Genomic DNA, 12,027 nt, shown 5'->3' with positions numbered 1-12,027 from the left:
ATAGTCCCAGCTACTCAGGAGGCTGAGGCAGGAGAATTGCTTGAACCCAGGAGGTGGAGGTTGCAGTGAGCCGAGATCACACCACTACACTCCAGCCTAGGAGAACAGAGCAAAAATATGTCTCAAAAAAAAAAAAAAAGAAAAAGAAAAGGAAATGTATACTAAAAGAATCCAATAAACTGAGACTTATTAAAAACAAAAAAGGCCAGTCATGGAGGTTCATGCCTAAAATCCCAAAGCATTGGAAGGCTGAAGCAGGAGGATCACTTGAGGCCCAAAGTTTGAGATCAGCCTGGACAACATAGCAAGACCCCATCTCTAAAAAAAAAATTTAAAAATTTGGCTGGGCATGGTGGTTCACACCTGTAATCCCAGCACTTTTGGAGGCCAAGGCAGGCGGATCACCTGAGGCCAAGAGTTCAAGATCAGTCTGGCCAACATGGTGAAACCCTGTCTCTACTAAAAATACAAAATTAGCCAGGTGTGGTGGCACATGCCTCTAATCCCAGCTACTTGTGAAGCTGAGGCAGAAGAATCACTTGAACCTGGGAGGTGGATGTTGCAGTGAGCCGAGATCACACTACTGCACTCCAGCCTGCAGACTACAGAGTAGTAGTCTCGCTCTGGAGACTACAGAGCAAGATTCCATCACAAAAATAAATACATAAATAAATAAAAGTTTAAAAATTAGCTAGGTGTATTAGTTCCATTCTCACATTGCTATAAGGAAATACCTAAGACTCAGTAATTTATAAAGAAAAGAGGTTTAATTGACTCACAGCTCCGCATGGCTACAGAGGCCTCAGGAAACTTATAATCATGGTGGAAGGCACCTCTTCCCAGGGCGGCAGGAGAGAGAATAAGAGTCAGCAGGGAAATGCGAGACGCTTATAAAACCTTCAGATCTTGTAAGACTCACTCCCTATCATGAGAACAGTATGAGGGAAACCACCCCCATTACCTCCACCTGGTCCCGCCCTTGACACATGGGGATTATGGGGATTACAGTTCGAGATGAGATTTTGGGTGGGGAAACAGCCAAGCCATGTCACCAAGCAACAGAGCAAGATCCCATCTTTAAAAAAAAAAAAAAAAATGTCTCTTCCTTCTTGATTAATAATAAATAAATAAAAACATGTTATTGCATGTGGCTGTGGTTCTAAGTACATTGGATTATTTCCAGTTTTTTGTTTGTTTTGTTTTTTTGAGGTACAGTTTCACTCTGTCACCCAGGTTGGAGTGCTGTGGTGTGATCTTGGCTCACTACAACCTTCACCTCTGGGTTCAATCGATTCTCCTGCCTCAGCCTCCCGAGTAGGGAGTCCCAGGACTGCAAGTGCACACCACCATGCCCAGCTAATTTTCATATTTTCAGTAAAGACAGAGTTTCACCATATTGGTCAGGCTGCTCTTGAACTCCTGACCTCATGATCTGCCTGCCTTGGCCTCCCAAAGTGTTGGAATTACAGGCATGAGCCACCGCACCTGGCCATTTCCAGTTTTATACTGTTATGAATAATGTTGCCTAAGTGTTACATTAAGTATAATCAAGTGTTTATTAATCCCTTTCCTGAAAAGCTTTGATTATCCCTATTGCCTGTAGAATAAAACTCAATGTGACTTATTTGGCTACACCTATGGGTTCTCTCATGCTGTGGCTTTTGTCTGGGTCCAGCCAATGAGGAGAACTGGCTAGGCTTGCCAGATAAAATACAGGACTCCCAGTTAAATTTGATTTTTGGAAAAACAACAAGCTTTTTTTTTTTTTTTTTTTTTTAGCGCAACTATTTTCTATGTAATCTGGCAATCCTAGTACTGGCAAGAAGGAGGGAAAAGAGAGAGGACAGTATTCCCCCATCTTCCTGGCTGCTGGGTGGCCACAGTGGGCTGGCAGGGCACCCAATTCACAACCCCTGTACCCATCACCATACAGCTTACCAGGTTCTAGTAAGTGGTCCTTCCCTTTCCTGTGTCTATAGAAAAAGAAAAAAAAAATCAGCCAAGCATGTTGGCACTTGCCTGGGGTCCCAGTTACTCAGGAGGCTGAAGTAGTAGGATCATTTGAGCTGGAGAGGTTGAAACTGCAGTGAACCATATCACACCACTGCACTCTAGCCTGGGAGACGGAACGAGGCCCTGTCTCAAAAAAACAAAAACAATAAGTGACTGTGGTACGTTATCTAAACAATGGAATAATATTTAGCAATCTATAGGATGCAGCCAAATAAGTCACACTGAAATTTCTCCTGTAGACAATTGTGATAATAAAAGATTTTCAGGAAAAATACTTTATTGAGTGTTCACAGCAACACTATTCATCATAGCATAAAGCCAGAAATAGTCTTATATATTGTTCACACAATGGAATATGTAATGGAACTAAGAGTGGTAATTAACCACTCCAGCTCTTACTAATCTCAGTGGGCTGTGCCAGCCCTCCCTTGTTGCTGGTCTGCCCACACTTTGGTAAACAGACCCTTGATTAAATTCTTTTCAATTTCCCAGTCTAAGTGTGCTGTCTGTGCCCTCCTAGACATGGATGAGGCTCTTCCTGGCTTTTTGAGATGGATGTGTAGCTCTGCTATGGTTTGGCTGTGTTCCCACCCATATCTCACCTTGAATTCTAATAATCCCCATGTGTCAAGGGCAGGGCCAGGTGGAGATAATTGGATCACAGTTTCCCCCTTACTGTTCTCGTGGTAGTGAATAAGTCTCATGAGAGCTGATGGTTTTATAAATGGGAGTTCCCCTGCACAAATTCTCTTGCCTGCCACCATGTAAGATGTGACTTTGCTCTTTATTCGCCTTCCGCCGTGATTGTGAGGCCTCCCCAGCCACGTGGAACTGTGAATCCATTAAACCTCTTTCCTTTATAAGTTACCTAGTCTTAGGTTTGTCTTTATCAACAGCGTGACTACAAACTAATACAAGGTCTCTCCTCTCCTGTTCTTCCACAGCAACCACAGCAATCTGCATGCATACCCTCATAGCTCCTCGAGAGGGGCAGAGTGAGGCCTCCCTTGCAGGCCCAGATCAGGTAGGTCCCTCTGATTCTTTCTTTCTGCCCATTGGCACTTACTATTATCTCCTTTGGGACAGGAAAAAAAAACTGTTCTTAGGAACTAATTCCTTCCTTTCCCCTCTGCACTCATGGCATAAACTCTGTACTCTTGAGTCTTCCAGGCTTCCTGTAGTTACTCTCTGTAACCTCCAATACCCATTTGCTTCCCCAGTCCCCCAACATATGTTCAGCAATTTCCCACCCATTCTGTCTGTTAAATAAACTACATGGCCGGGCGCAGTGGCTCATGCCTGTAATCCCAGCACTTTGGAAGGCTGAAGTGGGCGGATCACAAGTTCAGGTGATTGAGACCATCCTGGCCAACATGGTGAAACCTCATCTCTGCTAAAAATACAAAAATTAGCTGGGTGCGGTGGCACATGCCAGTAATCCCAGCTACTCGGGAAGCGGAGGCACAAGAATCACTTGAACCCGGGAGGTGGAGGTTGCAGTGAGCCAAGATCATGCCACTGTACTCCGTCTCCAAAGAACAAAGCAAAACAAACCAAAAACACAATTACACACAGTGACCCACTTATGATTCTTCAACTTTGCAAATGGTGCAAAAGCAATAGCATTCAGGAGATGCCTCAATTTACAATGGAGTTACATGGGATAAACCCAGTCAAAAATATTGCAAGTTGAATTCCTACATAGGATATTTCCAGTGTTCAATGGGTTTTTCGGGAGGTGACCCATCATAAGCAGAGGAGCATCTGTACCATAATTTCTGTTTTCCTCACTAGACCCTGACTGATACACGGATCCATTATATCCACTTTAAAGATGCGAAGACTGAGGCTCAGGGAAATTAAGAAGCACGCCAAAGGTCACTGCTGCACAGGGCCCTGGCTGACTCTGGAGCCTTTGCCATACTTCATATTACCACTATTAATCTACATATCGACGGACAGTTGTCCTCTATGAGAAGCAGATTGTCACAGGTTATTATGACGCTTATTTGAAGTCTGTGTTGCGATGGGAAGGGTTCTGTTCCGCATCCTGAAGGCTGCGGCTGGTGAGCCAGCAGAGGGAGCTCTGTCCCTAAGGAGACAGCTTCCAGCCTGCTGGCCCCTTGGGGAATAAAAGGCACCCGTGGTGATCAAATGGTTTGGATAAGCTCTTCATCCTAGAGAAGGTAGGCTCCTTGAGGGGAAGGGAAAGGAAGCAAAGGAACATGTATTAGGCTTCAGGAACTGTGTTTATTTTTAAAATGTTAAATGGGAACTGCCTTGTTTGAAGCAGGCTGTCCTCCAGGAGGAATACAGGGCCTCATCCTGTCCTCCTCCCACCCCACGCCTGATTTCACCCCCAAGTTAAGGGGAGCTTCTCTGAAGTGGGCTACACTGGCCACCGGACAGTTACTGAGTAAAAGAGGCCTGTATAAGGGTGTGCCTCTCCTCCCTGGATCCCTGATGCCACCTTGCAGGAGCACTGAAGCAGCTGACACCCTCACTAGAGAGCATGCGACCATCCTGCCTGTCCTCCTCCTCCTGAGACCTGCTCTGCCCTGGCTCCTAGGAGCTGTCTTGCTCTTGTTCTCCGAATCCATTCTTCCAGATGATAATGGGTCCCTGTGAAACTGACTTGTCCCATATCACAGAGGCAGCATCTGAGATCAACTCAGGCACAGAGGGCAGCTGTGGGTCCAGCCTAGCCTATCCACTCTCTCTAATGGCGTTTAGAGGAACACTCAATTCCTTGGCTGTTCTTCCATTTACCCTCCACTGCCTGCTTTGGAACTACGTCTAGATAGATGTGGTAGGCCAGAGGTAGAATATGGGCATTTCTTTTTTTTTTTTTCCTTTTGGAGATCGAGTTTCACTCTTGTCACCCAGGCTGGAATACAATGGAACAATTTCGGCTCAGTGCAGCATCTGCCTCCTGGGTTCAAGCCTCCCAAGCAGCTGGGACTAAAATGTACACGCCTTTAGTGTAGGTCTATGTACGTCTGTGTCTTAATCTTTTTCTATAAGGACACCAGCCATATTGGATTAGGACTCACCCTACTGACCTCATTTAATCTAATTACTAATTGCCAGTCTAATTAATCTAATCTTTAAAAACTCTATCTCCAAATACAGCCACATTCTGAGGCAATGGGGGTCAGGACTTCAGTAAGTGAATTGGTGGTGGCAGGGGGACACAATTCACATTTCAGCCCATAACAATAGGAAGCAAAATACATACTAGGTAAAATAGATAAAAAGAAATCCACACCCAGGGCAATATAGTAAAGCTGCAGAACACCAAAGACAAAGAGAAGGTCTTCAGAGCAATCAGAGAGACATTCTGCTTAACAGTGGAATGGCTCCCCACCCAACACACACACACACACACACACACAGAGAGAGAGAGAGTCTCACTCTATCACCCAGGCTGTAGTGCAGTGGCACAATCTGGGCTCACTACAACCTTCACCTCCTGGTTCAAGCAATTCTCCTGCCTCAGCCTCCTGAGTAGCTGGGATTACCGGTGCCCACTACCATGCCTAGCTAATTTTTCTCGTATTTTTAATAGAGATGGGGTTTCACCATGTTGGCCAGGCTGGTCTCAAACTCCTGACCTCAAATGATCCGCCTGCCTCTGCCTCCCAAAATATTGGGATTACAGGCGTGAGCCACAACACCCAGCCTTTTTTTTTTTTTTTTTTTTTTTTTTGAGACAGGGTCCTACTCTGTTCCCCAGTCTGAAATGCAGTGACACAATCGTGGCTCACTGCAGTCTCAGTCAATCCTCCAACCTCAGCCTCCCAAGTAGCTGGGATTACAGGCACATGCACCATGCCTGCCTAATTTTAAAAAATTCTTTGTAGAGACAGGGTCTTGCTATGTTGCCAACACTGATCTTGAACAGGCTCAAGGGATTCTCCTGACTTAGTGTCCCAAAGTGCTGAGATTATTGGCACAAGCCACCGTGCTGGTGCCCCCAACCATCTACATTTCAAATAATCACATTGACATTTATGATGTCTTATTTTTATTAGTACCACAGCCCTGCCCCTTTTCCCCTTGTGAAAGACATATGCTTCTTACTCCATCTAGGTTGGTCCAGTACTGTTTCCTGAGCACTCCTGAGTGGTTTGTTTGTTTTTCATGTGTTGGATGCCCTCATCCTCAAATCCAGCTTTTAAAACCTGTCAAAGCTTAGCCCCAGGCCTGCCTTTCTTAAAGGTTTTGCTCAGGGATTTGCCTTCTCTGGATTTACATAGCACTTGTTTAGTCCCAAGCCTGTGATGTAGACTTTCTGTACACCAGCATCAGAGGGTTGCTGGCAAAAATCACCAGGTAGAGCTGGACCATAAATATCTCTTCTACTATAGGCCAAACATTAAAAATCCATTTGGGGCTGGGCGAAGGGGCTCACACCTGTAATCCTAGCACTTTGGGAGGCCAAGGTGGGCGGATCATCTGAGGTTAGGAGTTCAAGACCAGCCTGGCCAACATGGTGAAACCCCATCTCTACTAAAAATACAAAAATTATCCAGGTATGGTGGCACGTGCCTGTAATCTCAGCTACTTGGGAGGCTGAGGTGGGAGAATCGCTTAAACCTGGGAGGTGGAGGTTGCAATGAGCAGAGATCGCGCCACTGCATTCCAGCCTGGGCAACAGAGGGAGACTCTGTTTAAAAAAAAAAAAAAAAAATCCATTTGTGTTGTGGCACCTCTTTAAAAAGCAGTTGTAGGCCAGACGAGGTTGCTCATGCCTGTAATCGCAGCACTTTGGGAGGCCAAGGTGGGCAAGTCACTTGAGGTCAGGAGTTCCAGACCAGCCTGGTGGTCTCGAGCCTGGCCAACATGGTGAAACCTGGTCTCTACTAAGAATACAAAAATCATCTGGGTATGGTAGCTGGGATTACAGGCACCTGCCACCTGTAATCCCAGCTACTCAGGAGGCTGAGGCAGGAGGATTGCTTGAACCTGGGAGGTAGAGTTGCAGTGAGCCGAGATTGCGCCCCTGCACTCTAGCCTGGGTGAGAGAGCCAGACTTCGTTTCAAAACAAACAAACAACAAACAAACAAACAAACAAACAGATGTGTGTTGCAGGTAGCTAAGGCTGCCAAAGGGATCTGGGTATATTCAGTGTGGGAGATGGGCGTCGGTCTGTATTCCTGGCTGGGGAAAAGAAAGGTGGTAAGACCTTTCCTATACCAGGTGATATACAGAGTTCATAGTTTTGCCGAGGGTTCCGAAGACAGGTGTCGACAGTGATGACAAATCATCTCTGCTTCCTCTAACTCTAGTGCCCTTGGTTACCAATGCCTGAGGCCTAGCATTTTATATTTAATTCATCATGTGGGGGTGTTTGGTCTCCCCAGTGAGAGAGGCATCTCTCTTAACGTGTCTCATAACCCGTATTGCACCAGACATTTGCTCCTGCACTGGCCAGTTGCAGAACCCCTGGAGAACCTTTGTGTTCTGGAGCCTACAGCAGGCTCTGGCCTGCTGGAGGGGACTGATAACAGCTGTACATCTGCGGCTGCAGCCGCTGCTGCCGCCAGTATCATCATTTGCCAGGGAAACTGCAGCCTTCTCCATCGGCCTCCCTCCTTTCAATGCATTCTCCACACAGCAGTCAGGTGATCTTTTTGAAAAGATAGGAATCAGTCTATGCCACTGTTTTCTTAATGTCTTCTGTGGCCTCCAATAGCATTCAGAATGAAATCCAAACTCCTTGCTGTGGCCTATACAACCCTGCAGGATATGGCCTATTGGCTTAGTTTCTTTTCCTCTTCCTCACTCTGATTCAGCCTCCTGGGCTTTTTCCAGTTCATCAAATATACCAAGCTCTTTCCCACCCCAGGGCCTTTGCCCTTGTTCTTTCCACTTTCCTATTCCTGGAGCTGGGCTGTTCTCACCTATCAAGTCACCACTCAAGGGTCACCTTCCTCATCTCCTTTGAAAAGTGGATTCCCCTCATTGCTCTCTATTTCGTCACTGTTTATTTCTTTCACGGTGCTAATTATAAGCTGATATGGTTTGGCTACCCAAATCTCATCTCAAACTGTAATTCTCACGTGTCAAGGGAGGAACCTGGTGGGAGGTGATTGGATCACGGCCGAGGTTCCCACCATGCTATTCCCCTGATACTGAGGGAGTTCTCATGAGATCTAATGGTTTTAAAAGTGGCAGTTTCCCCTGAGCTCTCTCTTTCTCCTGTTCTGCCATAGTAAGACATGTCTGCTTCTGCCTTCACTTTCTGCCATGATTGTCAGTTTCCTGAGGCCTCCCTGGCCATTCGGAACTATGAGTCAGTTGAACTCTTTTGTTTGTAAATTACCCAGTCTCAGGTAGTGTCTTTATAGCAGTGTCAAAATGGAATCATACATAAGTGCTGTCTATTTTGTTTGCTTGCTTGTTTGTATCAGTCTCCCCAGCTAGAATCTAAGCTCCACCAGTCTCCTGTTGTCCATTGTACCTCTAGGTCCCAGCACAGTATCTGGTGCATCCAGCAGGCATCAAAGTAACTGATGGAAGGCATGCCAGGTGCTATCTGGTCTAGGCCCCTGGGTCCTATAGCATGCCTCTTTGTGGAAACCCAAAGCCTGGCAGAATTGCCAGAGCTGTACCTGTGACCCAGTACAGCTCAGCTCCCAACCATCCAGTCTACAGTCAGAATATCCTCTGGCCCCAGCAGCCAAAAGGAGTGGAAATGCAGAGCTAGCAACAGTTTACCTCCATAAATTCGACTCCCTGTTGCTCCTGGTATTAACTCTCTTTCACACACTTCCACTTCAATTAAGACTTGGCACATTTCAAAATACCTCTGCACAGCAGGACACCGATTGAATTTGAGGTGCTGGGATGCCAGTTGGAAAATATAATAGCGAAATCACTGGTCCCTTTATATTGTAATTAAGAGCTTGAACAAACAACTATTACACCTCCTTTAGTGTTCCATTCTGTTCCAAATGGATCTGGAATAAGTATAGTAACTCATACTGCTTTTAACCTGCCCCATTAGACCTGTCCATTTTGACCCATAGTGCTTTTGATTCGAGGTTCCAGTCTGTCTCTCAGCAGCACTGTTTGTACACAACGTGGGTCAAGTTTGTAACATTTGTAAATTTTGAAAATGTGTTTTGAGTTATTCAAATGGTTGTTTCCCTGCATTTTCAAATATAAAACCTCTGAGCAAATATGTAATTATATATTTTAAATGTTCTCTTTTGCTTATATAAATTACGGTACATCCATTCAACAAAATACTACCCAGTCATTTTAAGTGTGGGGAATTAATAGGCATTAACATGCTCAAGATTATTGTTAAGTGAAAATGGCAAGTTGCAGAGCATTAAGTATAACATCTCTCTGCTGTGTGTAAATGCATTTTCTTGTAAACGTGGCTTATTTTTGGAAAGAGACTCTAAGTCATCTCTGGATGAAAATGCCTATAATGATCATCGCTAACATATATCAGATGCTTGTTCTCTGCCAGGCATTGCACCAAATGCCTTTCCTATCCTCCAATTAATCTGCATAATAACCCTAAGAGGAAGGTATTACGATTACCTTCCATTTATAGATTAGCAAACTAAGGCCAGAGAAGTCAAGTGACTCAGCTTCAGCATTCTATACTATTTGAGGTAGGTTTTTCTTTTTTAAATCCTGAATCTGCATTACTTCTAACATAAAAATAACACTATTAAATATTTTAAAATCTTCCCCTCTTCTGGGATTTTGAAACTGAGAGGGGCAATAGAAATGTTCAAACCCAAGTTCTATTGTGGCAGTGAATCAGAACCCAGGTTGTGCCAGGCACAGTGGGCAGTGGCTCATGCCTGTAACCCTAGCACTTTGGGAGGCTGAAGCAGGAGGTTTACTTGAGCTCAGGAGTTTGAGACATGCCTGGTAACATGGTGAGATCCTGTCTTTGCAAAAAATAAAAAATTAGTTGGGTGTGGTGATACATGCCTGTTGTCCCAGCTACTGAATGAGATGGGAGGATCACTTGAGCCCGGGAGATGGAGGCTGTGGTAAGCTGTGATTGTGCTACTGCATTCCAGCCTGGGCAACAGAACAATATACTTTCATTAAAAAAGAAAAAAAGAAAGTTGGGCACAGTGGCTCATGCCTGTAATCCCAGCACTTTGGGAAGCCAAGGCGGGTGAATCACTAGGTCAGGAGTTGGAGACCAGCCTGGCTAACATGGTGAAACCCCATATCTATTAAAAATACAAAAAAAAAAAATTAGCTAAGCGTAGTGGTGTGTGCCTATAATCCCAGCTACTGGGGAGGCTGAGGCAGTAGAATCGCTTGAACCCAGAAGGCAGAGGTTGCAGTGAGCCAAGGTCACGCCACTGTACTCCAGCCCGGGCAACAGAATGAGACTCCGTCTCAAAAAACAAACAAGCAAACCAGAGGAAACACAGGCTGTATTACTTCTAGGCAGGCGCCCTTTTTCTCAGTGTTGTGAGGAGAGGTGTTTGAGAAGCCTCTGGGCTCATAGGCAGAGCTCAGTAGAAGCAGGAGGAGGAAAGGCCAAGTTAGAGGCCCTCAGGTGCTGCTGCCTCTGGTTTTGAGTGTAATTATGGATGGGCTGACCCCACTGCCTACCATGGTGACACTAAGGGGAGCCTCCACACTGAAGAGCAGCACTGCCCCCAAAGTAGCTAGGAAAATTCAAAGTTAATTGTTAGCTGCAACCTTTTATCTAACAGCATCTGGATAAAATTCATTAAAATAATCATTGTGATGCCAGATCTTTCACAAACATTCATCTGACACCCACAACTACCCATAAGCTTGACTGTCCCCATCTGAACAGCAAAGAATTTGGCATTTTGTGAAATCGAGTGATGTAAGTCTCACAAACAACTGCAAGGGTAGGACTGACTTGAACTCAGGACTGCCTGGCTCCACTGATTCCCACGCTGGGGCTCCGGTGGAGGAGCTGATGGCAACCAGATGTCGCAGTTTTTTGTACGTTGGGCCCTCCCTTATTAAGTATCCTTCTCCCAAACTGTGTGTGATCTAGTGTGGCTGTGTCCCCATTCAAATGTCAACTTCAGCTGTACCTCCCAGTATTTCCATGTGTTGTGGGAGGGACCCAGGGGGAGATAATTGAATCATGGGGGCAGTTCTTTTCCATGCTATTCTCATGATAGTGAATAAGTCTTACAAGATCTCATGGGTTTATCAGGGGTTTCCACATATACTTCTTCCTCATTCTCTCTTGCTGCTGCCATGTAAAAAGAGCCTTTCGCTCTCCACCATGATTATGAGACCTCCCCAGAACTGTGAGTCAAATTAAACCTCCTTTTCTTCCTGGTCTGGGGTATGTTTTTATCAGTAGCATAAAAATGAACTAATACTGTGGAACATATAAAAAATGAACAAGGCCGGGTGCGGTGGCTTGCATTTGTAATCCCAGCTACTCAGGAAGCTGAGGTAGGAGAGTCACTTGAGGCTGGGAGTTCAAGACCAGCCTAGGCAACAGAGCAAGACTTGTCTCTAAAAAATTTTCCCTAAATAAGAAATTAGCTGAGCTGGGCACAGTGGCACGTGCCTGTAGTCCCAGCTACTCAGGAGGCTGAGGTGGGAGGATCTCTTGAGTCCAGGAGTTCTGGGCTGTAGTGCGCTATGCCGATCAGGTGTCTGCACTAAGTTCGGCATCAATATGGTGACCTCCCGGGAGCGAGGGACCACCAGGTTGCCTAAAGAGGAGGGAACCAGCCCAGGTAGGAAACCGAGCAGGTCAGAACTCCCATGCTGATCAGTAGCGGGATCACGCCTGTGAATAGCCACTGCACTCCAGCCTGGGCAACAAGAGCAAGACCTCATCTCTTAAAAGAGAAAAAAAAAATTTTTTTTTTTTTTGAGATGGAGTTTCACTCTTGTTACCCAGGCTGGAGTGCAACAGCGCGATCTCAGCTCACTGCAACCTCCGCCTCCTGGGTTCAGGCAATTCTCCTGCCTCAGCCTCCTGAGTAGCTGGGATTACAGGCACGCGCCACCATGCCCAG

The 12,027-nt window shown here is 45.7% G+C and overlaps 1 pseudogene; it reads left to right on the top strand.

The window, feature by feature from the left end:
• Positions 1-4,039: 4,039 nt before the first annotated feature.
• Positions 4,040-12,027, top strand: part of LOC108289565 — a 13,023-nt pseudogene continuing 5,035 nt past the window's right edge.

The sequence above is a fragment of the Cebus imitator genome, unplaced genomic scaffold (genome assembly GCF_001604975.1).
Source record: "Cebus imitator isolate Cc_AM_T3 unplaced genomic scaffold, Cebus_imitator-1.0 Scaffold406, whole genome shotgun sequence".
Lineage (NCBI taxonomy): Eukaryota > Metazoa > Chordata > Mammalia > Primates > Cebidae > Cebus > Cebus imitator.
Note: the sequence above shows the minus strand (reverse complement) of the source record. Positions and strands in the feature narration are given on the sequence as shown.